Genomic DNA, 25,745 nt, shown 5'->3' with positions numbered 1-25,745 from the left:
GAAAGAAAGAATAGGTCCTTGCAAAAAATGGGTAGGACAATGCTAAACGAACATAAGTTACCCAAATACTTCTGGACCGAAGCAATGAACACTACTTGTTATGTAATGAATAGAGTATTAATCAATCCCTCACTTAATAAGACTCCATATGAATTGTGAAACTACCATAAACCTAATATTTCCTATTTTCATATTTTTGGTTGTAAATGTTTTGTACGTAGAAATAATGAGCACCTAGAGAAATTTGACTCCAAAGCTGATGAAGGTATTTTCCTGGGTTATTCACTTAACAGTAAAGCATATAAAGTTTTTAATAAAAGAACATTAACTTTTATTGAATCTATTCATGTTGTGTTTGATAAATCTAATCTATTTTCTAAAAGAGATGATGAAGATGATATTGATATCAGAAAGGGACTAAACAAGTTATCTATTGAAAATAATGTGGAAAAAAATTCAGAAATCAATGATAAATCAATTGAAGAAAATAAAGTTGAAAGTGAGGTTCAAGAATTGCCTAGAGATTGGAAATTCATTAGAAATCACCCTTTAGATCAAATTATAGGTGAACCTTCACGTGGTGTAGCCACACGGTCTTCTTTAAGAAACCTAATTAGCCATTTTGCTTTCTTATCTCAGGAGGAGCCCAAAAATATTAAGGAAGTCATAGAAAATGAGTCTTGGGTGATGTCTATGCAGGAAAAGCTTAACCAATTTGAAAGAAGCAAAGTGTGATCCTAGTTCATAGGCCCGATGATCATACCATTATTGGTCGACCGAACCTTAAAAATGGTCGACCGACCCTCTTGGGTTGCTTGAATTTTACCAAGGTTAAAACGAAGTTAATTTTTACTAACCCTATTTAAACTTTTCCAAAAATACCAGATAAGTTCCAAACGGTTATAATTCTTGGTGTGTCTATATATACCCCCTCATTTGCATGGATTAGGAACCAATTAGCAAATACAATTAACAAATTCTCTCTAAAATTCAAAAACCCTATTTCTCATATTCAAGCTCCCCTCTTCCATTCTTACTTATCCTCATTGCAAAATTGTTTAGTAAGAGTATTCTTGTGATTATCTTATAAGGCTTACAGTCTCATATGCTCTATTTGATTAAGATTTATTTTTATTTGAGAGTAAGTTTAGAATTTTTCTTTAAGGCTTTGTCAATAAGTCTTCCTTGGGACAACTCCTTAAAGCTTTTGAGTTTTGCATCATCATTGCAATACTCAAGAGCTTGTATAGTATTTTGTTTGGGAAATAATTTTTACAAACCGATTTCAAATATCTCTTGTGCTTATTTTTTAGAAAAACATTTTTGAGATATTTGCTTCAGTATTGAAGATCTTTGTTGCCGCATCATGTGTTTGATATTATTATTTTGACACAAAGATCCTAACACTTACACTCTCACATTCTGATTGGTATATTAGCATTATATTTGAGCGTAGATATTATGACTACATTAAGCTTATCATATCCTATCATACTGTAGTGTGTTAATTATACTAGTGCAAATCTGCTTGATTGAGAAGCATAAACTTTGTACGCAAATTGTATTGTAAATATGTTGTATTCCAAGCGTGGCCTGAAGGGGTGATAATTTAGCCTAGAATGATTGTATAAGTTGAGGTCAACCCCGTTAATTGATCTAGTTGTATTAGGTGCCGCTCCACCCGTTAAGTAAGTTTTAGCGGAATCCTTGTACTTGTGAGCCAAGGCGGTGTTAGGAATATACGATCAAATTCCGAAACCTGTGAGAAACAAATAGAGAAAGAATAACGCCAAAGAAAAATTCAATCACACGCACAAGACAATATTTACGTGGTTCGGCAATTTTGCCTACGTCCACGGAGTTGCAGGGATTTCAATATTATCAGGAAGAAATCACAGAGAGTGTGGCGATACAATTCTCTCGCTCTCGTTCTCTCTCGCGGATACAACCATCGAAACCCTAATCACCCGAAAGCACCCTTTTATATGTTGCGCCTAGGGTTCCGTTCCGAATGGGCTCCAAAAAATTTTCCCCAGGGGCGTTGCCCCCGGACCCCCACAAGTACGGCTTGTACCGCTTAGTCCATGAGCGCTGCGGCTTGGGCCATGAGGCCCAAGCCTTCGCTCCATGGACTAAGCCTTAGGATAGAAATCTCTAATTAAATAGAGGTCGGGTCGTCATCCAAATCAAAACATAACTAGGCTCCACAAAAGCCCAACAGGCGGGGACATAGGCACATTTGCCGAACCTCAATAACATATTTGGTGTCTTACTTGACTTACTGTGCTTGCTTGAGTAATATTATTTATGCAATTTAATTTCAACTGCATTTATTGATTCATTTAATTATCTCCTTTAGATTGACCCTAGGGTTGTGTAATAGTGATGCTGGATATCTTACGTAGGAGAGATAAATTTTAAAATACCAATTCAACCCCCCCTCCCCTCTTGGGATTATAGTAAATCCAACACATAATTATGTTTTGAAATGAAGAAGAATAATCATCTATTAATTTAAATTAATATTAAAAATAAAAAATTCAAATTTAATTTATAATATTATCTCAACGTAAATTAATATGACAATCATATGCTATAAATATAAATTCAGAACAAGATTATTGTTAAACAAAAAATGATATTATATTATTATACTCAGTAAAAATATTCAAATGTTAATTAAAAATAATAGTTAACATAATCATTAATCAAATTTTCAACACAAAATTAATCATACATTATTTTACTATGCTTTGTAACCTATTAGTTATAAATAAAATATATTTAAATTCTAAAATGAATAAAAAGAACTATATATAAATTTAAATTATCATTAAATAAACTAAATATTTTAACTTAATTGTTAGTACCATTTTTATAATAAATTAATGGGACAATCATATATTATAAATATATATATTAATAACAAGAATATTTTTAATTAGTAAATAATATTATATTGCTGTACTTAATAGAAAATATTTAAATTTTAATTAGAAAATTAATATAGTTATCATTTACATTTTTCATTATAAAAATATTAATATTTTTATTTCAAATAATATTAATTATTATAGATCAATTATGGATTAAATAAGAACTATTTATTAATTTAAATTTACATTACATAAATTAAAATTTTAAATTTAATTATAATATATAATTTAATATGATAGTATTATGTTAAATATATACATTAATAACAATATTATTATTAATTAAAAATCTTATATTATTTTTTAATAAAAAATATTTAAAATTTATCTGTAAGTAATTAAAATAATCTTTAATTAAATTTTTAGTTAAGAAATATTAATATTTGTATTTGAAATATGTTTAAAAATATTATATAATATCATATAATAAAAGAAAGTATTCAAATACCACTTATTTTAAACACAATTAACCAAGGCTTATATGTAGAGACTTGGATAATAATAATAATAATAATAATAATAATAATAATAATAATAATAATAATAATAATAATAATGATATAAGGGAAAAGAAGAGAATTGGTTTGGTGTAGACCAAACCGTCAACGGTTTGGGGTGAGCTCAGAAAACCGTCGACGGTTTGGGGTGAGCTTAGAAAACCGTCGACGATTTTGAGTTACTGTCGTCAGGTAAGGGTAAAATGGTAAAAAAGGTTTGGTTAAAAAGGTCAAACCGTCGTCCCCTGTACCAACAGTCTATATAAAGGGAATCAAGCTCATTTTAATTGTAAAAATTAAATTTTTTTTCTCTCTCTCTCTAGTTTGCGGCCTCCACTCTCTCTTTCTTCATTTTCTCGCCCAATTTTAGCCCAAATTGAAGAAGGAACGTCATTTCGGGAAGCTGGCGAGGTTCTCTACAATTTAACCGGAGTAGTTTCGTAATTTAGACTTTCTAAGCACCACTCCAAAGTTAAGGTGAGGAAGTTATTTTTAAAGTTTAGTTAGTTATTGAAAGTATGTGGACTTAGGAATGTTGAATGGTTGTTATTCTGGGGTTAAGTTGATTGGATTAGGGTTTATGGATACAAGGTTTTGCGCATACGCCGCAGACACTATTTTAGGATCTCTGCGGGCCTTACTCTAGGAATCAGGTAAGGGGATAGATTATGTCAGGAATTTTTAGAAATTTACTAGTTAAAATGTAGTATTTAATTACAGAAATTATATGTATGATTTATCTGAATATTCAGGTTTATGGGAATGAAATTTACGAATTAATGTATGTTTTTGGAAAATTTTGTTGTTTAAACTAAGTAAATCATAGAAGCATAATTAATATTATTTTTCAGCAAAACATGTTTTTCCCAGACAATTAGTATATTATAGAATAACACTTACTCGTGTGGCATGAGTATGACAATTTTCAGTATGTATACACAAACCAGAATATTTTATGAATATACAGATCAAATGCAATATGATAATGATTTTCAAAATGATATAGACATTATAGAAAATATGATACTATTCAGTATATTATTACAGTTTAGTTGGCCTAGTGTCGTGATATTCCAACTAGCCTAGTTCCATGATATTTCAATCGGCCTAGTGCCGTGATATTTTAGTTGGCCCAATACCATGATATTTTAGTTGGCCTAGTGCTGTGATATTTCAACCAGCCCAATGCCATGATATTTCAGCCGGCCTAGTGCCATGATATTTCAGCCGGTCCTATGTCGTGATTAGATATATATAACAGTTTTAGAAATTTTTATATGGCAGATTTTATACAGAAGCATGAAACGAGTTATGTTACAGTTATTTATGAAATGTACTATATGATAGTAGAACCGTGATGGCTTAGTTTAGTTTCAGAGCACAATACCATAGCTATTAGTTCAGATTAGTGTCACCACACATCTCAAATAGAGTATTGGTGATTGAATAGTCAATCGAGCTCAGTGGAGAGTAGTGTGCCCCCTTGGCAATCCGAACCTGACTGGGCAAGCCAATCATACTTACAGACGAGTCAGTTTTGATTTAGTAAGGTAAGTCAACCATTGCTGCACAACCCAATCATGTGGGAGTAATACATGATATCAGCTAACTATCCATCCAGGGAAAAATTTCAATATTATACAGTATAGAAGATGATTTACATGTTTTTAGTAATTCATTATAACACAATGTGTTTTATGTCGAAAATATGGCTTTTCCATATTTTTATAAGTACAGTTTTTCCTGATTTATCAGATACAGTTAAATATGTTCCAGTTAATTATGTGCAGCATATATGTATGATACACAACAAAACTCCTATTGTCATACACTGATGATAATCTATCCCACTTACCAAGAGGTGTCTCACCCCAGAATTCAAACATTTCAGGAAATTCAGACAGACAAGCGAAGCGAGCTCCGAGATAAAGGAGACTTTAGTACTGCCTTAGTTTCAGGACAAGTGTTTGAGCTGGGATTTACATTTTGTGTAATCCCTAAGATATTTCTATGGATTTTAGGGATGTATATTTATAATTATGGAGATAGTAGAACTCTGGTATTGTATATAAGATTCAAGTATATCATGTTTTCCACTGCATTAATAGTATGTATTTATTGACAGGCATATACCCGGTACCTTACTTTGGGTCTAGGTTGACTTTGTTTATATTTCGTGGTATCAGAGTTTATTATGTAATATATATATAGCAGAATTTTTGGGTTGTGAGATTATAGCTTTAGTACTTGCTTAATTTCATAGTTATTATCAACACTTAATAGTTTTTTTTTTAAAAAATACTTATGATTCCAAGCAATTCCTTATATCGATTAAACATGCAGTAAATGGTTTGGTGAAAGATAGGAGTAGATTATTTTTTTTCTTTTTATAATTTAAGGATTTCAGCCACCATCGCGCCACTTTGAACACTAGGGGTGAAAGTTGTCCACCCATTGACATAATCCTGGTAATTTATAAGGGTAAACTCTAAGGGGGGAATCGAATTCATAACTTTGAAGTCACAAAAATTACAAATTGTCCTTACCACTTGAGTCAACCCAGTTGGAATTTATTATTTAACATACTCCACCCTGTGCTCAAATTTAGCAGTAATTAGGGTTCAAGATCATTAGGTTAGGGGAAATAGGCTTAAGCTTCAAATTAAAAATTTCACCAACATTTATTTAGAAGCTGACTGCAGCTAAAGAAGTCGTATTGAGAACCATCCAGGCAGCTGGCTAGCAGGCCCCAGAGAAGATGTCCCACTGCATTCTTTATCCTCTCCAGCTGCCTACAACTGCCGGATAAACTTAGCTTTCTCTTCCCTGATACATTTCCAGAGTACTCTAGCTGCTAGCAACCTAGTTTCTCTCATAAACTTAATTAGATTAATTGAACCTAAACATGGATCAATGCACTCACAGGTCGTCTAGTGGATCTGCTGGTTCCCATTGATGAGACTTGAAGAGAAAGTCAATTCATCAATAACGGTCGTAGCTGTAGTTTAGAAGTTGACTTTTAAAGCAAGGCACATAAGATAATTGGACAGTCAACGGATAGTGTTCCCACCAGAAAGATTTTGCCACCTATTCAGTGAGGTGGGAGGAAGCCCATGGCTGGCTGGAAACATATTTACTGTAACCATCTTACATTTCTTCCTCTTTTTTTATGAGTAAATTTATTGGATACCCATCGCCAGGTTATCCGATTGGATGTGTCTATGACTTTGCTCTCCCACCCTTTATTAAATTGCACCACTGCTCCATCCATTTTAATGCACCTCTCTTTGTTTAGCTCATCCATGCTTTACATCTTGAAAAGTTTCCCCGTCTTACCCAACTGACATAGCTAGTGAATTTTATAATTTAGGTTAAATAATTGTGAAATATTTAAATAGAATATTTTTCACTTAGACAGATGATGTAGTAACGATCACTATTTTTCAATGCTGGATCATTTGTACAAATAGCTTTAAAATGAGTGTTGACCAATTTGGTACGCGACTATAATGAAATAGGACCAATATTATGTTCAGCAGTAATACAATGTGAGGTTCCTACCATCCTCTTAATGTAATATTTTAATTGTTCATCATGCTACAAGTTTGAAATGGGAAAAAAGAAATGTTTTACTCTCTTGTATACATAATTTCAAATCATAAGCAAGAGGGATATACGAAGGAATTATTTGGAGCAAGGTATGAATGTCGTACAATTTATTTTAAGTTTTCATGGCATCTCAATAGATTTGGTTTAATTATTATTGGTTTATCAATATTAAAGTCGTTTTAATTTTAAACATCATGCATATGTGCGCCAATAAACCTCATGACCTTATTTTGCTTTGATATTGAATCTAAGATAATTTATTATGAAATCAAATCAATTTTGGTGAGTTCTCGCATTTTGTTTCATAGATTTGGATTTCAAACATCTTTAGATGATTTGAATGTGGGTGATTAGTTATAAGGATGTTAAAGTTGATGATAATGAACTCGTTATGCCATTCTCCATCGAAAGACTTGGGATATATGTCCTATTTCACAAAGGGTGTCCTAATAATATAGGAAATTAGGATAAAATGGTGTTGGGTCATTTAGTTTTGGGCTAATTGTATAAATATGTAAAATTGGTTTAAGCTACTTAAAGAATCTTCATACAATGTACTTTTACTCATTGTTGACTTTTTGAGTTTCATCCCTGTTTTGATAATGACAAAACACAAGTATCTTATGTGTGTATTTAGTATGTGAACAAGTTTATAATTCAGCACACATATAAGGGAACGAAAAATGGAAGCCAATGAGGGACTTGAAGATCATTTTGTGCCATATTCCATAAAGAATTGAAGAGCAAAAGGAAGAGAAGACATATATTTTTGTTTAAAATGCATTTAGATCTATTTGTAATATTGCATGTCTTACATGATATGATATTAAAGCTCAAAGGACTATAGACTAATCTTAGGGAACAAATTTTTCATGAAAAACCTTTACACACAAATTTAAACTTATACAAAGCTTTTAAAATGTTTTTGAAAACAAATCAGGGCCAAAATTCAAATTTTGTTAAGGCCCAGTTGACCGGATAAGCCAAAATTTAATTTTATATAAGCACCAGTCGACCGGCCTCAGTTAAGCCTTATTGCCCCAATCGATCGACCTTACACAATGCCAGAACCTTTAAAGTTATGTGTAACGACCTGTTTATCTTATCATATAATATAGCATAATAAGTAAAATAGTCAACCCGAATCCTTAGATAATGGGGACACCTGTCATACACAACAGAACCTAGGCAGCAGTAAATGTAAATCATCATTCTCATAACCACAAAATGCATAATACCATAGTCATAATCCAAAACACTGTGTTTATATATAATCTCCCAAAAATACACAAATCTCTCTAAGATCTCACATCAAAATCTCCTAATCCTAGTTCAAACTTACCCTCCTAATGGGGTAGCACAATAGACTTAACGGCGGCCTCGATCCGCTGGTCCTTTTGGGTTTCCTAGAAAATTATTTAATGTTCAGGGGAAAGACACTTCTCAGTAAGGAAAAATAAACTAAATACAGCTGTGTGGAAACATAAACATTTGATGTAATTATACATATACAGTAAATTTCATATACCTGAAAACATTCATCATAGCATACTGAATAATCATATACTTTTGTATTTTCTAATAAATCATAAAGTTCATAAAATGTCTGATATAACTGATAATACTGAAAATTTACCTAGGATGTATAGCTAGCTGATATCATATATTACCCCCCATGACAGGTTGTGCTGCCCGAAAGCGAGACCCGACAATGGTTGGCCGATCATTGCTTAGTCAAAAATGTCTGTAAGTACGATGGGCCCGCCACACCCTAGTCCGGACTACCAGGTGGACGTCTACAACTCTACACTGAAAGCCACATCGACTATCCATCTCACACCCTTTTGCATGGTGGTTAGCATAAGTCTGAATATAGATATTTGATCTGTATAACAACGGTACCGTGCTCCTGTAACTGAACTAAACTAGCATCCGGGTTCTAAAAATATATAATACATGATAATATACAGTTCGGCGTAAATAGATTGATAGCATTATCTATGATAACAAAATACATACGGCCTTGCGCCGATTACTTTCACATCTATGGCTTTGCGCAAAAATCATATATATACATACGACCTTACGCCAAAATCATACATCATACACGACCTTGCGTTGGCTATCAATCACGGCCTCGCGCCGAATATTTCATACATATCATTCTGAGGAAATAATTCATTTATCATATATTTTGAAACTATAATGCACTGCAATATTTCATAACTACTGAAAATCATATTTCCTTCATAAAATTGCTATAACATAATACTTATTATGTAAAATAATATTCATGTCACACAATGCTAAGTAAAATCATACATTTCATTCTAAAATCATATTTCCTATATAATAGTAGTATTTTCCCAAATATGCATTTTTCTCAGTAATATTCAAATATAATATATAATTTTATGAAAATTAATTGTTGATAAATAATAATAATTTGCATGAAAAATAACCGTTTTAGTTTTTTCCTTACCTGAAACTGAAAAGAAACCCCCTAAATGCACTGGTCCTGCACCCGTAGGGTTCCCCATTCAATACCCTGAAAACAACAACTCTCAGAACTAAACTTCAACATTTTTTCATGAATATCATTTCCTATAACTATGGTAAGACCAAATTCTAAGTAAATAGTCTTATCTTGATTTAGGGATGAATTTCAAACTAGCCCCACCGACGATCCACTCCGGCAAATATGTAGAGAACTTCCCCAGGAGTGTTGTGGTGGCTTCTAATCGTCGACCGGCGTAAATCCAGCCTAAAAACTTAGAGAGAAGGAAGGAGAGGCGAAAAGGAGAGAGAGGAGAGGGTTTCTGCGCGTTAAACAGGTGAAAAATCGCATTTAGGGTTATTTATACACTAGCCTTCGTCGACGAGCCACGTCACCTAGTCTACGAGGTCAAGAGATAATTCATCGATGAACTCTCCCCTTCGCTGAAAAAATTTAGAGTTGCCCAAAACACCCTCTCGGTATCTTCTCTTCGACGAGCCCAAAGTGCCACGTTTGCGTTCGTCGACGAAGTTTGCTACCGCTTCTTTTACTATTTCTATTTTCCTCTCTTTTTATTATTATTTAAATACCATTATTCTTCGGGTCATTACATTCTATGTGCTCAGTCGGCTAGCCCTCTCACATTTTACTTCCCCCAGTCGACTGCCCATGCTATATTGGCCTGAAATGTAAAGCCCAACCGACCAGCCTCTTTAACACACTGAAACCCAATCGATCGGCCTTCAAAGCCCAATCGACCAAATCATCAGGCTGGCATGTCGTTTCTCACTAATTTAAATTTTCGCCATAGGCCAGTCGATAGGACCTCTAGGGTTGGACAATTTTTCAAGCTGAGAAACAGTCAAAAATTCAAATCTAATATTATTTTAGTCCCCTAATAGTCAGAAAACGATCATATTTTTTAAAATACTATAAATACATGCCCAAAGCTCTAAAATTAGTTGTTGATTTTATTCACATATATTCTTTCAATTATTGGGCATTTATTTTTAAACATCAAAGCTTTTCTACTCCTTTATTTTGCAAAAATTCTTTGAAGAGCATATACTCCACTCTATCCCACTCTTCTATTTTGAACTCTTCTTAGGAGAAATTAAGACCACAGATTGACTTTAGATCCCCCAAACATCACATCATAAGGGCCCTATATCTTAGAAGTATTAATTATGTGAACAGGGGTAAATTCAAAAGAAAATTAGGACTTAAATGCACAATTTTTATACAGTCGGTTGATCGAACCTGAACCTTTATAGACTTTCGGTCAACCGAACCTTCCAGGGTCAAATGTTGACCATTTGGTTGATCGAACCTGAACCTATATAGACTTTTGGTTGACAAAACCTCTTAGGGTCAACAAGTTGACTATTCGATCGACCATTTTTAAAATGAATTTGACTTGTCTGGTCGACTGAATTGGCACGTGGCTGATTCTTAACACCCTGGTCGACTAAACTTATAGTTGAAAAATGACCTGGTTGACCAAACCTCTGAATTTTTTTAACCGAACATATCCTAGTCAACTGAACCTCGGAGGATCCAAAATCGCACAAATATGGTCAACCGAACCTACAATTCAAAAATGTCTCGGTCGACTAAACTTGGCAATTGGGTCAACTGAACTTAAAATATGATCCACCGAAACTCTCCGATTGAACTTTTATAATTACAATAAAACAAGATTAATTTTATTTAACCTTCATTAATCTTTTCTAAAAAGAGTCTTATGTCCCTCAACGGTTATATTTTTATGAATGTCTATATATACTAGTTCATTTGGAAAGATTAAGGGGTTTAGAAAATATCATTAGCTAAAACTCTCTGAAATTCAAAACCCTTATTTTTTTCATATACAAGCCAAAAATTCATTTCTTATTTATCCTACTTGCTAAAATCCTTTGGTAAGAGTATTATTGAGATTGTTAATATTAGCTCACACTCTCATTGTATTTGTTTGATATTGATTTTTTGAAAGTGAGCTTGAGTGTTCCCTTGTGATTTAATTCATAAGTCTTCGGTGGGAATACTCTCTAAAGCTTGTGAATCTTGCATTATTGTTGCAAGCATTCAAAGGCTTGTTCTTGTGCTTTTTGAAACACTTTTCAAAGAAACTTGATTTCAAAAATCTCCTACACTTTATACTTAATATTAGCTTTTGATATATTTGAGTGTACTCTTCAATTATTTGTGGTTATTGCTTGTGATTGATATACACATTTTTAACACAAAGATATACTCACACCACTCTCACATAGTACTTGATATTATTGACATTATCTTGAGAGTAGTCACATTTAGACTTCACTGAGCTTATACTTTCATATCATACAGAAGTGCAATTTGTAATAGTATTGAACATATCGTTGTACACATCTGCTTGTGGAGAAACATTGAAATTGTACACAAAATTTATATTGAATATCTGTTGTATTCCAGACATAGCCTGAGGCGTATTGATCTAGCCCGTAAGGATCAATTGATAGGTCCTTCTCCGCCCCGCAAGGAGATTTTGTAAAGGTTGAGGTCACCCTTGGTAATTTGACCTGGTTGTAATCGGTTCCACTCCACCCGTTAAGTGAGTAATAATGGAATCCTCGGGCTTGCTAGCTAGAGGTGAGGACGTAGGTAGTATTGGCCGAACTTCGATATCATATTGTGTGTTGATCTCTTCTTTGCGCATTTTATTTTCTGCACTTTGAATTCAGTTCATGTATGTTTACTTATTTATTGTCTTGATTGTTCTCACATACATTATTTGATTACTGTGAGTATTGTAATCCATTTATAAAGACCCTAGGTTATGAAATACTGACAATATCTGGTCAAACCTAGAAAGAAGTTTAAAATTCCAATCCCCCCCCCCCTATTAGGAATACACCAATTCCAACACATATTATTGAGAAAAAACACCAAAACTCTATTGAGCTTTAAATCCCTATCATTTGAGAGTGCATATAGTGTTTTATATTGTACACATTTGCTCATTAAAGAAGCACTTTATTTGTACACCAAAATTTCATACCTTATATCCCTGCGATTCAAGTAGTGAACCGTGTTCCAGATGTGGGGTATCACCTTAAGAGGATGGCACCATCCTGTAAGGTGTGTAACGGTTCAGCTTCCCCTAGTTAAAGGAGCTAGGGGGACTCCACCCTGTAAAGAGAATTTGTAACGGTTTGGTTCTGCCTGGTTAAGGGAGTTAGGGGGACTCCACCCTGTAAGAAGCTGTAAAAGGCTTTTTACTCCGCCCCATTAAGTGAGCAAGGTATGGAATCCTCAAACGGGTTGGCTTGAGGCAAGAACGTAGGTGGTTACAGTCGAATCTCGTAAAAAACTTGTGTTTGTGCTCTATTTTCTCTTTCTCTCTTTACTTTCAGTATTTGCATGCTCATATTTAATTCTTCGTGATTGTCATATTTGTTTTAAATATTTGAATGCTTAAATATTTAAGGGATTTGAGATTGCCTTAAAAAGTCCTAGGTTTGAGTAATACTGGTTGTGAATCTTAAAAATAGGACATACTTGACCTAAATATTTTTTAAACACCCAATTCACTCCCCTCCCACTCTTAAGAATACACCATTCCTCACACTCATTGTAGGTCAAATTTAAATCAATTTTACAATCACAAGTAGCCAAAAGCATAAATTCAAGACATTTTTAAACATTGTTTCTAATTAGAAATTCAAGATGTTTCTAAATACTTATAGTAAATTTGACTTAGTGACAAGGACAAACAAAAGGTTGAAAGAGGTCTTAAGTTCAATTCTGCTATGGATCTCCTCGACTTACTTAGGGGTTGGCTTTTATAGGTGTAGTCAATTCCTTCTTGGGGTTCGGTAAGGAAATAAGGGCCCAAAGGGTTCAGGTCACTCCAAGTTTCCTAATATTAAAAAAAAAAAAAAAATTTATGCCATGGATTTTGTGCATAGGCAATTAGTACCCATGCTCAATGTTTGTCTACTCTATTATTTGATGGCCAAGCAACTTCAGTCCCTAATGACTAGATGACCTTTGCCAAACTCAATGAATAGGTGACATTTATGTTATTGGGCAAGTTTGTCTTCACGTATCAAGGGTGCCCTCATGGCCTTTCTAGTTAGGGGATCGAGGCCCAATCCCCAAGTATGTCCAACTTAATTCCCTTACTCAATTATCTTCATATCACATCTTTAGGGATATATAAAGATTGCACAACATTTATAACAAATGAGAAGCATGATTTTTTTTTTTTAAATTGAAATGTAATTCCTACTTTGATAAGGATTTATACAAAATCTTTTGCTTTTGAGTGATGATTTCAGTATAGCAATGGTGTAAATCCATTATATAAGCAATGATTCATCTAAGGGGAGATAGAGGTGTGAGCAAAACTTTCTTCTTAGTTTTTTTCTGATAAAGAGCTAGAGAGTCAAACCCCCATGGATCATTATGATTGTGCATAAGTGATGGTACACCATAATCATGAAAAGATCAACCAGTGAGTGAGCTTGCCCTTTAGCACTTACATAATGTCCAATTTCAAGTTCGATATGATATAATAGGGGGCAAGGTATGTGGTTTAGTATGATAGGAGGAAGGGTTGGTTGCCCTATCAACCTAGCTTCCATGCCCATCAGGTTGGAAAGATAACACAAAGGCCAACTAAGGAGAAGTTAGGAGCATCTTTCAGCCATTATCAATATTTAGGTGCCTAACAATACCTTAAATGTTTGCGAGATGCAATAATTGCTTTCTTAGGTTCTTTTGGTGTAAAGATAGCATTAGCAAATACATTCTCGATCTAACTACATCTTCATATTTTTAGTAATCAACCTCATCACCTTTACAACCTCTTGAAAAGTGAAGATAGCCACAAGCACCGAATCAATTTTGGTGTGTGATTGGAATCAACAACATTGTGTTTACAATAATGATCTTTTTTACATCTTTGGTAACTAATAGAATAAAGTGTGTAATAAAGCATGTCAATCTATTGTTTCCAAAGTGGAAATTGGTTTTTTTTTTTTTTTTGTGGAAATAGGGTGGGAACTCAAGCCACCCCTTAAAAAATGCAAGTTACCTATCATGCGAATACTACCTCATAAAGATAAGGAATAAGTAAAATGAAATTTTAAAGTGATAAAAACTATAAAAGGAGAGAGAAAGAAGTTATGGAGGTAACTTAAAATAGATTAAAAAGGGTATATATATATATATATATATATATATATATATATATATATATATATATATATATATATAGAGAGAGAGAGAGAGAGAGAGAGAGAGAGAGAGAGAGAGAGAGAGAGAGAGAGAGAGAGAGAGAGAAGTGGAGTAAAAGGGATAAATTGAACCAAGGCCATGTCAATTAATTTGCTATATAATGTGCATATGTCAAGAGATGAGGTCTTTTTCTTCTTGAATTATTTGGCTAATTTATACACGAATTTGGTCAACTATTGCCTTGGTTTTAGATATCATAATACCTCTTGATTGATTTCCATAGAGTTCTTGCATATATATGCAGGGTCTGAGATAGGCATGGACCATGATAGGCATGTAGTACATAGTCTTGCCTTACATTTTTACAAGAGGCTGCATTCACACCTTGAAATTGTAACCTCCAAGCCACGCAGTGATAACTTTACCATTTTTCTTAAGCTCCCACATATTTCACTACCTTTGACTTTCTCTACAACCTTGTTGGGATTATATTAATTGATCTTGTATGTCCAAATCTTGTATAGATGCATCTCTTGATTAATCTTATGCTTTATTGCAAATAATCTTTTGCGATCCAAGGCCATATTTGTGGTCGATCTTGTGAAAGATTTGAAATTGGCCGATGATCCAATACCTAGGTGACCTTAGGCACAAAGTTTGTAGCCAACTCCTTAGCCTCCTTTATGCTTTGCTAATGCTTAGTGGTCAACATTATAAGACCTACATCTTGCCTTTTTTGGAGGTGCACAAATGTGACATAAATAGGACAAAAATCCAAGGAAGGGAAGTTCCAAACATTCATTGATATATCTTATTTTGCTTAATTAAGTTTGGCCAAGTGGTCAGTGCAGTTTGGCTTAGTGGTCAGTGCACATATTACCATCACGAAGGACATGGTTAAGGTGACAATCTCATTCTCTCAAGCAAGAAATGAATATTGCTTGACAAGAATAAGTAAGGATGATGAGGTGCCATTGAATTGTAAATGATGCAGAGAACTTCTTGAGAGTACAATTCTAAGATGATTTCATCCAATCTTGATTCCAGACAAGCTCAAAATCATTGTGGTAGAATACTTCAGAGCTTGATGCATATATTCACAAAATTATGAAGCATTTGAGAAATTCAAAATATATGGAATGCTTGTACTTGAAAAAAAAATATATATATATATATATATATATATATATATATATATATATATATCATTTGTTTAAGGTATGCATGTATTAAAATTTATTTTAAAATTTTCATGTGTGCATGTGTGTTGTTTGTGCCAAGAAAATGAGGGACTTGATTACATAAACATTGTAAGAAATGTCTTCATCATTATATGATTTCTCTTTAGAATAATATTTAAGAAAAAGAAATTAAATGATTTGTTGGATCTAATTAAGTTTTGAATATGAAGGATCTTGCTGGCTTCCAAGATCAAATGGTCTCCCATGCATGAGAGGGCTAGCTATAATATATAAACCAATTTATTTAATGTTTCTTATACATGCATGTGACGTTTTCATGTCCTAATCGTTGATAATGACCACACACACATATACCTTCAAATATATAACTACTAATCTGAAAACTGTAAACTAGAAGAGTTCCAATATAGACCTACCCAGTGAAATTAATTTAAAATGAAAGAACAAATAACTTGTTCCATGTAGAGTTCCCTCCTAATAATTAAGAATTGACTTTCCTAAGTACAAAATTAAATTTAAGACATACTATATGAAGATGTTTTGTATGTATGTTTGAGTAACTCCTAAAGAATGTCAAAGGATGCATATTAAGAATTGAAAAAAAAAAAAAAAAAACGAGATGAAGAAAAATATATTTTTTATCACCTAGAATTACTAGACAAGTATTTCTAATTTTCCTAGATAACGCTAAATTGAGGGAGAACGTAACCGATCCCATAGCTCCCTTTTAATACATCAAGAATCGGCATTCCTGCAAAATCAAACCAAAAACCTGCTATTACTATGAACCTTTCAATCTGTCTGTATCCGCTTGAATCTGAACGAGCGTTCCAAATGTAGAAACAAATTATAAAGCAAGAAAAGAAAGTCAAAACAATTAGTAGGAAGTTGAGATGCATGCATGTATGCATGTATGATGCGTGCCCGGATAGAGATGGATGAAGCAGAATAAAAAAGAAGAAAGGCACAATTAAGAAGGAGAATGTAAACAAGAAGTCAGAATGACAATATGAGAATTACTCTAAACACAGCTCCAATCAAGTGTTGTCAACGGAGTGGTTGGCTGAGGGATGATTGTATTCATTTAGACAATGTATAAGATTATTTTTCGTTTAGAAAATGTCTGCCTTCAATCTTCATTTCATAAGGAATAAAGCAGAGATTTCCAGCCTTAAATAATAATTAATACAACTGATCATAACATGCATGCGTGCAGTGTCATAAATGGACAATTGCATTCTTTATTTTTTCTCTTTCTGTTAAAAGTGAATAATGCTAGGAAAATAATAATCAACCTCAAAATCAAGATTTGTAAGTATCCTCAGTAAAAGCTTTCACTATGGTTGGGAACATGGGTTTTGAATGTTGAATTTGGATTTGCATAGAGTTGCACAAAATGTAATATAATTTTATTTTTATTTTTTTTTTAAATCTACACAAATCCAAATTCAAGAACTCTCCCATGCATAGGATTAGGAGTTATCCAAGTAATGAACCCCAATACATTTAGTATGGGCAAATTAAGTTGACAAATCCCTTTTGATTGACTATTGATCGGCATCTCCATACTAAGAAACCTAAAAAAAAAATCAAAGCACAAGTTGTTTGATTAAAAATAAAGCACCTTTTAAGGGATGGTATGGATTTAGATAGATAGATATCGGGTTGGTTGTGAATGGACTAATTATATCAACTCTCATCAAAAGTGTAAGGGAGAATCGTAGAAATCGTAAAATGAGTGAGAAAAGAAGAAAGTCAAAAGACTTAGATTAGAAAATGTAAGAAAACATAGAGAGGGAAAAGAGAAAGGGGAGAAAAAGTAAGAAAAAAAAGATGAAGAGATAAGAGGGATAAAAGGAACTAGAGCCTGTTTAGTGTTGGCAGGCTATTACTTGATGTTTGTTGAGTTGAATTAAAGATCCTCTTACAATAATCATTAGACTTATTTATACACTTTGAAGGTCAGACCTATATTGATTCTACGGTTACAAACATAAATTCAAAATCATAAATCCTAATAATGGATGAATTTTATAAAATATTTAAAACTTAATCATAAATTGGAACTATTTTATAGCATTAAATATCTAAATTACTATAGGTGATATGCTTGCTCAATGCTTATTCGCCTTGTCGCTTAATTATGGGCTACATTCATGTGATGAGTTAGGGGACCCTTATCTCTATTGACTCTATGTTCTCTGTCACTTGGATGATATGCAATTTTATCACATAGACAATTTATGTCTCGCCTGTGGTATTTAACTTACACCTCTTCTAGGTGGATCTCCATTTAGTCACTTCCTTGATGAGTTGGCAACACGTGATTCACCCAGCTAGGCAAGCTTTTTTTTATGGCAATTATCTTAGTTAACGATCACATCACATTCCAAGGATCTTCACAAGGATGGAACAAACAATGCTTCCCCCGACTGCTCCATTTAGTTACTTGTAATGCTTATAAATGAATAGTCGTAAATCATGACCTCAATTTTAGCTGATAAAAAATTATTATACCCCTAACACGTTTAAGGGGTACATTAATTATGTAATCATCCCCTAACTGTTTGAGTACATTAATTGTGTCATTAGCCAAAAAAGTAATATTCGTGGCTTACATTAGTGCCTCTCTACTTAGTTGCTACAATAGTTAGGCGACTTTGAGGAGGCGATCGTGGTCAAATGATTGCCTAATCCACTACTGTTGCTTAGTTGCCAAAACAGCTAAGCAACCTTCCTTAATCACCTATTTTAGTCTAATCATATGATGGATTCTTCACAATATAAAGGTTAATTTTGAAGTATTCTGTGTTTCCCATTCTTTATTTAAACCTCCTTGTTTCTTCTACTTTTATTCTTGATCAACAATGTGGAGGGTACAGAATCTGTGGAAGCATTCTTTGTTTCCCTCCATTATAGGGAAGATGTTGCCATTCCTAGTGGGATACCCAAACAAGTCTCTTGAGTTGTGGGTCAAGTGAGATCAAACTGATATTGGGTATTTTTTTTTTTTTTTTTACAATGGAAGATTGGTTTGATTCCTTCCATGCCTATTTCTTGAAGTTTAAACTATTCACAAATTTAATCACACCCACCCTCTATTAGGTGTCATAACCAGTCCAACAAATAGAGTACCAACCTTGAGATCATTATGCAAGGCGTGGCCAACAAGAATCCATCCCTTGATAAATTCAGCCACTTTCATCTGCACAACCATTAAATCATAAAGAGCAATACTTTCAATGTGTGCATAATATTTTCCCCTACATTTTGATGCAAAGAACTACTTTCAATTGAAAACTTTAGAATTTTAGAATTTTAGTGTGTACATCATTTTAGAGGAGCAATGCAACTGGATACTGGTAAGATTGGCTGTCAATCTTTCAGTTTAATAAGACATTGTTTCATTGAAGATGTCAATGATCCTCCAGTACTCCCTAGATTTAATTATATTGTCATATGATAGAAAACAAAATAGTTGTTGATATATATATATATGATATATCATATTTAGTCCGAGAAAAAATTTTAAACAATAGTGAAAATACACATTGTTTAAATTTTTTTACAAACATATCTACTAATATATTCCCCACCAACCCCCCCCCCCCCCTCTCCAATTCTAAGCATATAGTAAGCGTTGCTCAGTTGATAAACTCAAGACTTAAATAATACAAAATAATGACCAACAAGAATCCATCCCTTGCTATATTTTAAGGTTCATCAATGATTTGGAATTGCTTTTTTGTAAGCATCATTGAAATTGTGTGTGCGGTGGACAATGTGAGTATTAGATTGTTGTGGGTGAAGTGCAAAGGGTAATTCCATTTCTGTTCTAAGACCAGGAAAGTTGTAGGATGGCTGCTCCATTACATTGGGCATCATTTATGTCAAGGTGAAAACATGATCTCTTGTGGAGCAAACTGCAGTACTTGTAACCTCTAAGTTGAATCCCCAACAAACCTATTTTTTGGGGGTGGGGGATTGACGAAAGTAAGTGTTTAGTCTCAAACATTGATTGAAATTCTAATTTTTGTGAATCAGGTTTAGAAAATAACTTGATCTGGTATTTGAATAAGTTCTGAATTATTTGTAATGGTATTCAAAGCAATGAATTATCTTCTAACTTAACTTATTTTGCCTTCTCTAGTCCTACATTATGCAATACTGAAGCAGTTTTTCTGCTGCTTTGCGTTACTGCACTTGCAAGAAACGGGCCATGTTTTTCCTTTTCTGGTATATAGTAATAAGATGTCAATCCTTCTATCAGATGGAAGATTGAGATGAATTATCCAAACGTCTCAAGCAATTTCCTTGTATCTGTTCCTTCATGAAATTCTGAAATTCACGTTTAGATTCAAGCTTGCATAGACCACTATGCTATATTGAGTTTGAGAGCATTGGATTTAAGTCCTAAATTTGACATTATATACGCGATATTTGATAAGCACTTTAAACAACTTTTGTATTTTATTTTGTGGAACACTACATTGATTTTTATATTTTGACTGTAAATAGACTGGCTACTTCTGGAAGCCTTTTATGTGTCCTACAGTCACTTCAATATGTAATTTCTTAACATCCTACATTATGTAATTTCTTAAAATTTTATTGCTGAGTGATGCAATGCATGATTATATCATCATGTCTTTCTTCTGGCCAAGGCATATATGTTCTGGATGAGTTCTCCTTATATTTAAAATTAAATATTGGGTATGCAATATTTGTAGCTTAATTTTATGCAATTAATCAAGATTAATTTCAACAAAATTAACTGCTATTTTTCATACTTTCTTAACAGGCTAAGCCAAAGGCATTTTAGTTTTGACATGCACTAATTAGAAATCTTGTAGATGAAATATTTACGAAAGATAGAGGTACTAGAAGTCATGCTATTGGTCCAAAACAAAGGCAACTTCAGTGGGCTAAGGAACAAAATGGAATTGATGTAGATAGTACTCATGCCGAGTCATGTGAACAACAATAAGATTTGACTAGAGTTGACAGTCAAGAAGGCTTAAATGTTGATGCTACATCTTCATCCAAAGTTGTGTTGGGTTCTACATTGAAACCAGCTAAAGAGATCAAAAGAAAAAAAAAATCAAGAGTTATTGATATTGTGAGTGAAGAAATGAAGACAATCAAGGCAGATTTGGATGCAATTGTCGTAGCACTAGATCGTGGTAATCCTTGAAACTATACTGAAGAGATATTGTTCAATGAGACTGTAAAAATTGATGGCATTAGTGACACATCTCACATGAAGGTTTATCAAACTCTTAGAGAGGATTAATAGGCTGCTCATGCAATCTTAGCTTGCAATTTTAGATGAATTCTTATTTGTAGATAAGTTGAATTGAACATCATATTTCTTATGATGGAGTGCGAGTAATTTGAGAATTATTCTTGTCCTAGAACACTGATTGGACTTCATTACTTTACCAATGAATGTTGGTATAATTTTTTCATTGAAATTGTGAAAATTTTAAATATTTAGTATATGCATTTTTTATTTTTTATTATAATTTTCTAAATGAAATTGTGGAAATATAATAAACAACGAATGTTTTAATTGTTTTTTCCCACATTTAATGTTTTTTTCTTAAATGACTCAATAGATTATGGGAGAACGTACAGGAATAGGAGTTGACTTCCCAGTTAATTATTCTAAAAAAAAAAGGTATTGTAAGGCCTTGCGAGGTCAATCTACGTCTGCAAGCCAAGCTAAGCAAACACAATTAATACGAAGCTGACGTGGATGCCCAGGGCTGAGGCCAGCTGCTAGGCCAATATGCCAGGTCAGAGTGACATAAGATACCCTAGGCTCCAATCGGATATCTTCAACAGAGTGGTTGGCTGAGGTGGCATTTACAACTTATTTATTTCTTTAGAATATTCTTGGATTAAACCATACGTCACCCTTTCATCTCCTGTCTCCACTGTAAACCAAAGTTAGTTGGTCACATGCGAAGTTTTGAATTGAAAGGGCAGAGTAAAAAAAGCATATGGGATATCATAAAAAATTAAGAAGTAATACTAGGATGATATTAATGATTTATTCAGCATAAAAAATGAAATAAAATGGAATAAAATGAAATTGTTCTTGTTTAACAAATATGTACAAATGACTTTGATAAAGAAGATTGTGTTCAGTCAGGAGTGTTAAAAACATGTTTATCTAATTTCTACACGAATACCTTTTAAATATGGTGTATGTATGATTACTTACGGGCAATAATGTATTTGGATGTGTTTGGGATCTTATCTGCCCACACCAGAGGTAGGAAAGGTTGTCCTATTACACAAGTGATATACTATAAAATAAGGGGTTAAATTCGTAAAAATTATAGAGAATTGTACAAGAATGGAGAAATAAAAAGGAGGTAAATAAACTCAACTAAGAAGGTATAAGGAGAAGATAGACGGAAAATAGACTAATGGAAGAGAATATATATATAGTAGGGAAGAGAAAGAGGGGGGGGGGGGTGGATAAAGTGGCGATGTGACCAATTATATTAGCACTAGGGACTTTAAATGTTGAGTTCAAAGTCTTACTCAAGACTAACATTACAATTATTTATACCCATTCCCATGTGAAGTTACAAACAATTCCTAATTTTTGGCCCAAATATAGTTCATCTTAAACTATCCAATGCTTGACACGCTCTAGCATAATAAATAAATCACCCTTTTAAATGTTGGTTTAAATTAAGTTTGCTACAATCTTGTCTTCCTTGTCATGGACGAAGCAATGTGAGTCCTCAAGAATCTAATGAGTGATATAGATCTTGGCACGGGCTAGTAGTCAATCCTACTGTTGCTCATCTAGGCCCTACTTGTATTGCCTTTTTCATGATGATGGCCAAGGTAAAAATTCCTCAACTTGTTTCCCCTTGTCCCTATTTGGGGCTCTGATTGTTCTTTTGACCTCCAAATGTTAATTGGTTAAAGATGAGATTCCGGATACTTTGTTCTTTAGGCAATGTCTGACTTGTCTCACTTAGGCAACCTTATCTCACTTTTGTGACCTTGAAAATTAAATGTAGGATTTTGATAAGTACCCTTTCTCCCCAAAGGTAGTTCCAAATTATAATTGGCCAATTGTTAAGCCCTACTATCTTATTTTGAGGAAGTGCAAAAAAATTGCACAAAAAATGCCCTCATGGCTATTTATTTTGAGCATTAAATGCTTATAAATGATCACCCATCATATGTGAGTATAGTTGCAAGAATTTATGGCTTTAATGTTCCACATGTCATCAATAGTTGTCTTTAACCCCCTTGAACCTCTTGCCAAGGGCGTTGTGTCAAGTGACTCACCTAAAATTCCAAAGGTCACATCTTTTGTGTTTTTCAAGGAGGTTCAATCATTGGGGTTTTGTTTTCGACCCAAAAATCTCACCCTTGGTCATATTAAAACCCCTTATTTGTATTCATTTTCTTATTCTTAGTTTTCTACCATTAACAATCCTTTGTGAGTTCAATGCGTCCTCTTTTTCTTTGCTTCAAAAAGATCCAACCTTTGCGACCTTTTTTGGACTCAAATTCTTTCATTCTTCCTTTTACCAATTATTTTCCATCCTTTCATCCATTTCACTGCGCATCCATCCTTTTCAAGGCTTTCAAGGGAAAACTTACCATTGTGGATCAATTTGAGAACTTTATTGCTCAAAGGAAAGGAACTTCACCTCACTCAGCTAAGGACAATGGAAGAAACACCTAAAGACGCTCTTAAGGATTTCAAAGCAAGGAATAATGAATCAAAGGTTCACTCATTTTTTACTAGAATAGAGATCCATTCATTCTTGGTTCATTTTTCACTCAGCTCCTTTCATTTCGCTACATGACACATCTCCCTTGTTATTACAAAGCACCAATTCTTACCAAGCAACATCCTTTGAATATATTTTTGTGGAGGAACATGTGTGGCCTCCATTTTATGTCCTTTTTCGCCCAAGACTATGTTTGTTGGATGGACTAAGTTTAGATTTTTTTTTTTTTCTTCAAAGCTATGGTTTACAACTGGCATCTTCTATTTGGGGCTCTTGCAACATGCTTAATATATAGGAATTGAATGGAATTAAAGAGAAAAAAAAAAAAAATCAACTTCATCTTTCCATTTCCAATTTTGTCATGCTTGTCATTTAAACTTTTATTCCATTTCTTTTCTACCCCATCACACCATACAAACCAAACATGATGTTAAGGTGATATATGAATTTCAAGCGTCAATAATTGCCATTTTCTAATGGGTGAGGGCTTTGCGTGTTTAGCATTCAAATTCTCGCTTGTTTTGTATAGGTTTGTAGAATAGTGTAACTCGGACTACGATAATCCGTATATTTCCCTTTCATCATCTGCATGTGTTTATCTTGATGATGCCATTGAAGCTGAAAAGCAAGCTGCAAGAGACTTGGTATGTGAGAGAAGAAGAAAGAGAAGGCCTTTTTAGAGTTCAAGAAGAATACACAAGAACGTAGATCTATTATTTGAGTCCAGTTCACATCTGTCAAGTCCTTTTTTCCTCATTTTGTTTCTCCATTGTTACATGTCAAAGGTTTTGTTCTTTGACTGCTATCATTTAAAACACAGTTTCATTTACTTTTTATAGTTTCAAAACTCCACAGATATTAAACTAGCGACCGAAAAAATAAAAATAATATCCAAGAGTTTGAAGGCAGGTAATAATGCAACCAAGGCGATACAAAGTGAAATCAGCTTGGAAGATGTTCAAGAACTGATGGTTGACACCACTGAACGAAAGCCTATCAAGTTATGAGACTAATTTTGGACTTCATTTTTTCCTGGAAATAGTATTCCACCTATTCTATTTGGCAATATGGCTGGGCTCAATCTGGCCTAATTCGTGTTTTTGAAAGATGCTAAAAATGCTTTGGGATTCGGTACCATTTTTTCCCCCTGTTGGATCATTTGATTGGGTATTAAGGATTAGTGTAGGAAAAGGTTGGATTACTTAACCAGAAAGACTTGAAAAAAAAAATAATAAATGTGTAAAAGAAAATCCCAGAGTTCTGTTACTTTTTTTTTTTTTTTTTTCAAACTATCATCGATATTGACTACACAAATTTGGGAATCCACTCCTTTCTTAACTTCTTATTTTTATTTGTTCAAGTATAACCTTTACTGCAAAAGCGATTTGGAAAAGCCATCTTAATTGAATCAACTAGAAAGTGAAAAAACATTAAATTTGACAAATCTTTAATCATTTGGTGCTCTTTCTAAATTTATGTCTAATATTTTGAAAAGTAAGATGCAGGATGTCGAGCATCTCTTGTTTTTAGGGTTGTGCCCATAATATGCTTCATAGAGTTCAAAAGTGATTTCCATAAACAAGTTTTTTTTCTTTTTAAAGAGATTAGAGAATGCACTATTCAAAGAAAACAAGTTCTTGATATTGAGAAATGACAGGATTAGGGGCAGAGAAGGAAAAAATACATAGCATGATCATCAATTCATCATATTAAATCATTTAACTTTACCCCCTCTAAACCTTTCCGATACTTATCTCTTCCATATCATGGTGCATGTTTTTGTTTGTTCTGAAATAATATTGAGCATTGCACAGATGATATCTCAGCTTGTATCATCAGAATGACCTTCTATCTGCACAAAAGCATCTCTAGTAACATTAGCTTTCATTCCCTTGTCATGTGTCTGACATGCTTTCTTTCAATTCATAACTATTGTTTTGTCGTCTCCTTGTTCTTGCCCACCAAGAATTTTTATCATTCAGCTTCCTTCTTCTAACTCTCATCTATCA

The 25,745-nt window shown here is 33.4% G+C and overlaps 1 protein-coding gene across 2 annotated transcripts in view; it reads right to left on the bottom strand.

Annotated features, from left to right (window-relative positions):
• Nucleotides 1-16,371: 16,371 nt before the first annotated feature.
• The window catches only part of LOC131167960 (protein BUD31 homolog 2-like), a 69,716-nt gene continuing 60,342 nt past the window's right edge, over nt 16,372-25,745 (bottom strand). For both annotated transcript variants that reach the window (XR_009140191.1, XR_009140190.1), the window contains one exon: nt 16,372-16,715. The gene's annotated coding sequence lies outside the window, so the exon portion shown is untranslated. The remainder of the gene's footprint in view (nt 16,716-25,745) is intronic.

The sequence above is a fragment of the Malania oleifera genome, chromosome 11 (genome assembly GCF_029873635.1).
Source record: "Malania oleifera isolate guangnan ecotype guangnan chromosome 11, ASM2987363v1, whole genome shotgun sequence".
Taxonomy (NCBI): Eukaryota; Viridiplantae; Streptophyta; class Magnoliopsida; order Santalales; family Ximeniaceae; genus Malania; species Malania oleifera.
Note: the sequence above shows the minus strand (reverse complement) of the source record. Positions and strands in the feature narration are given on the sequence as shown.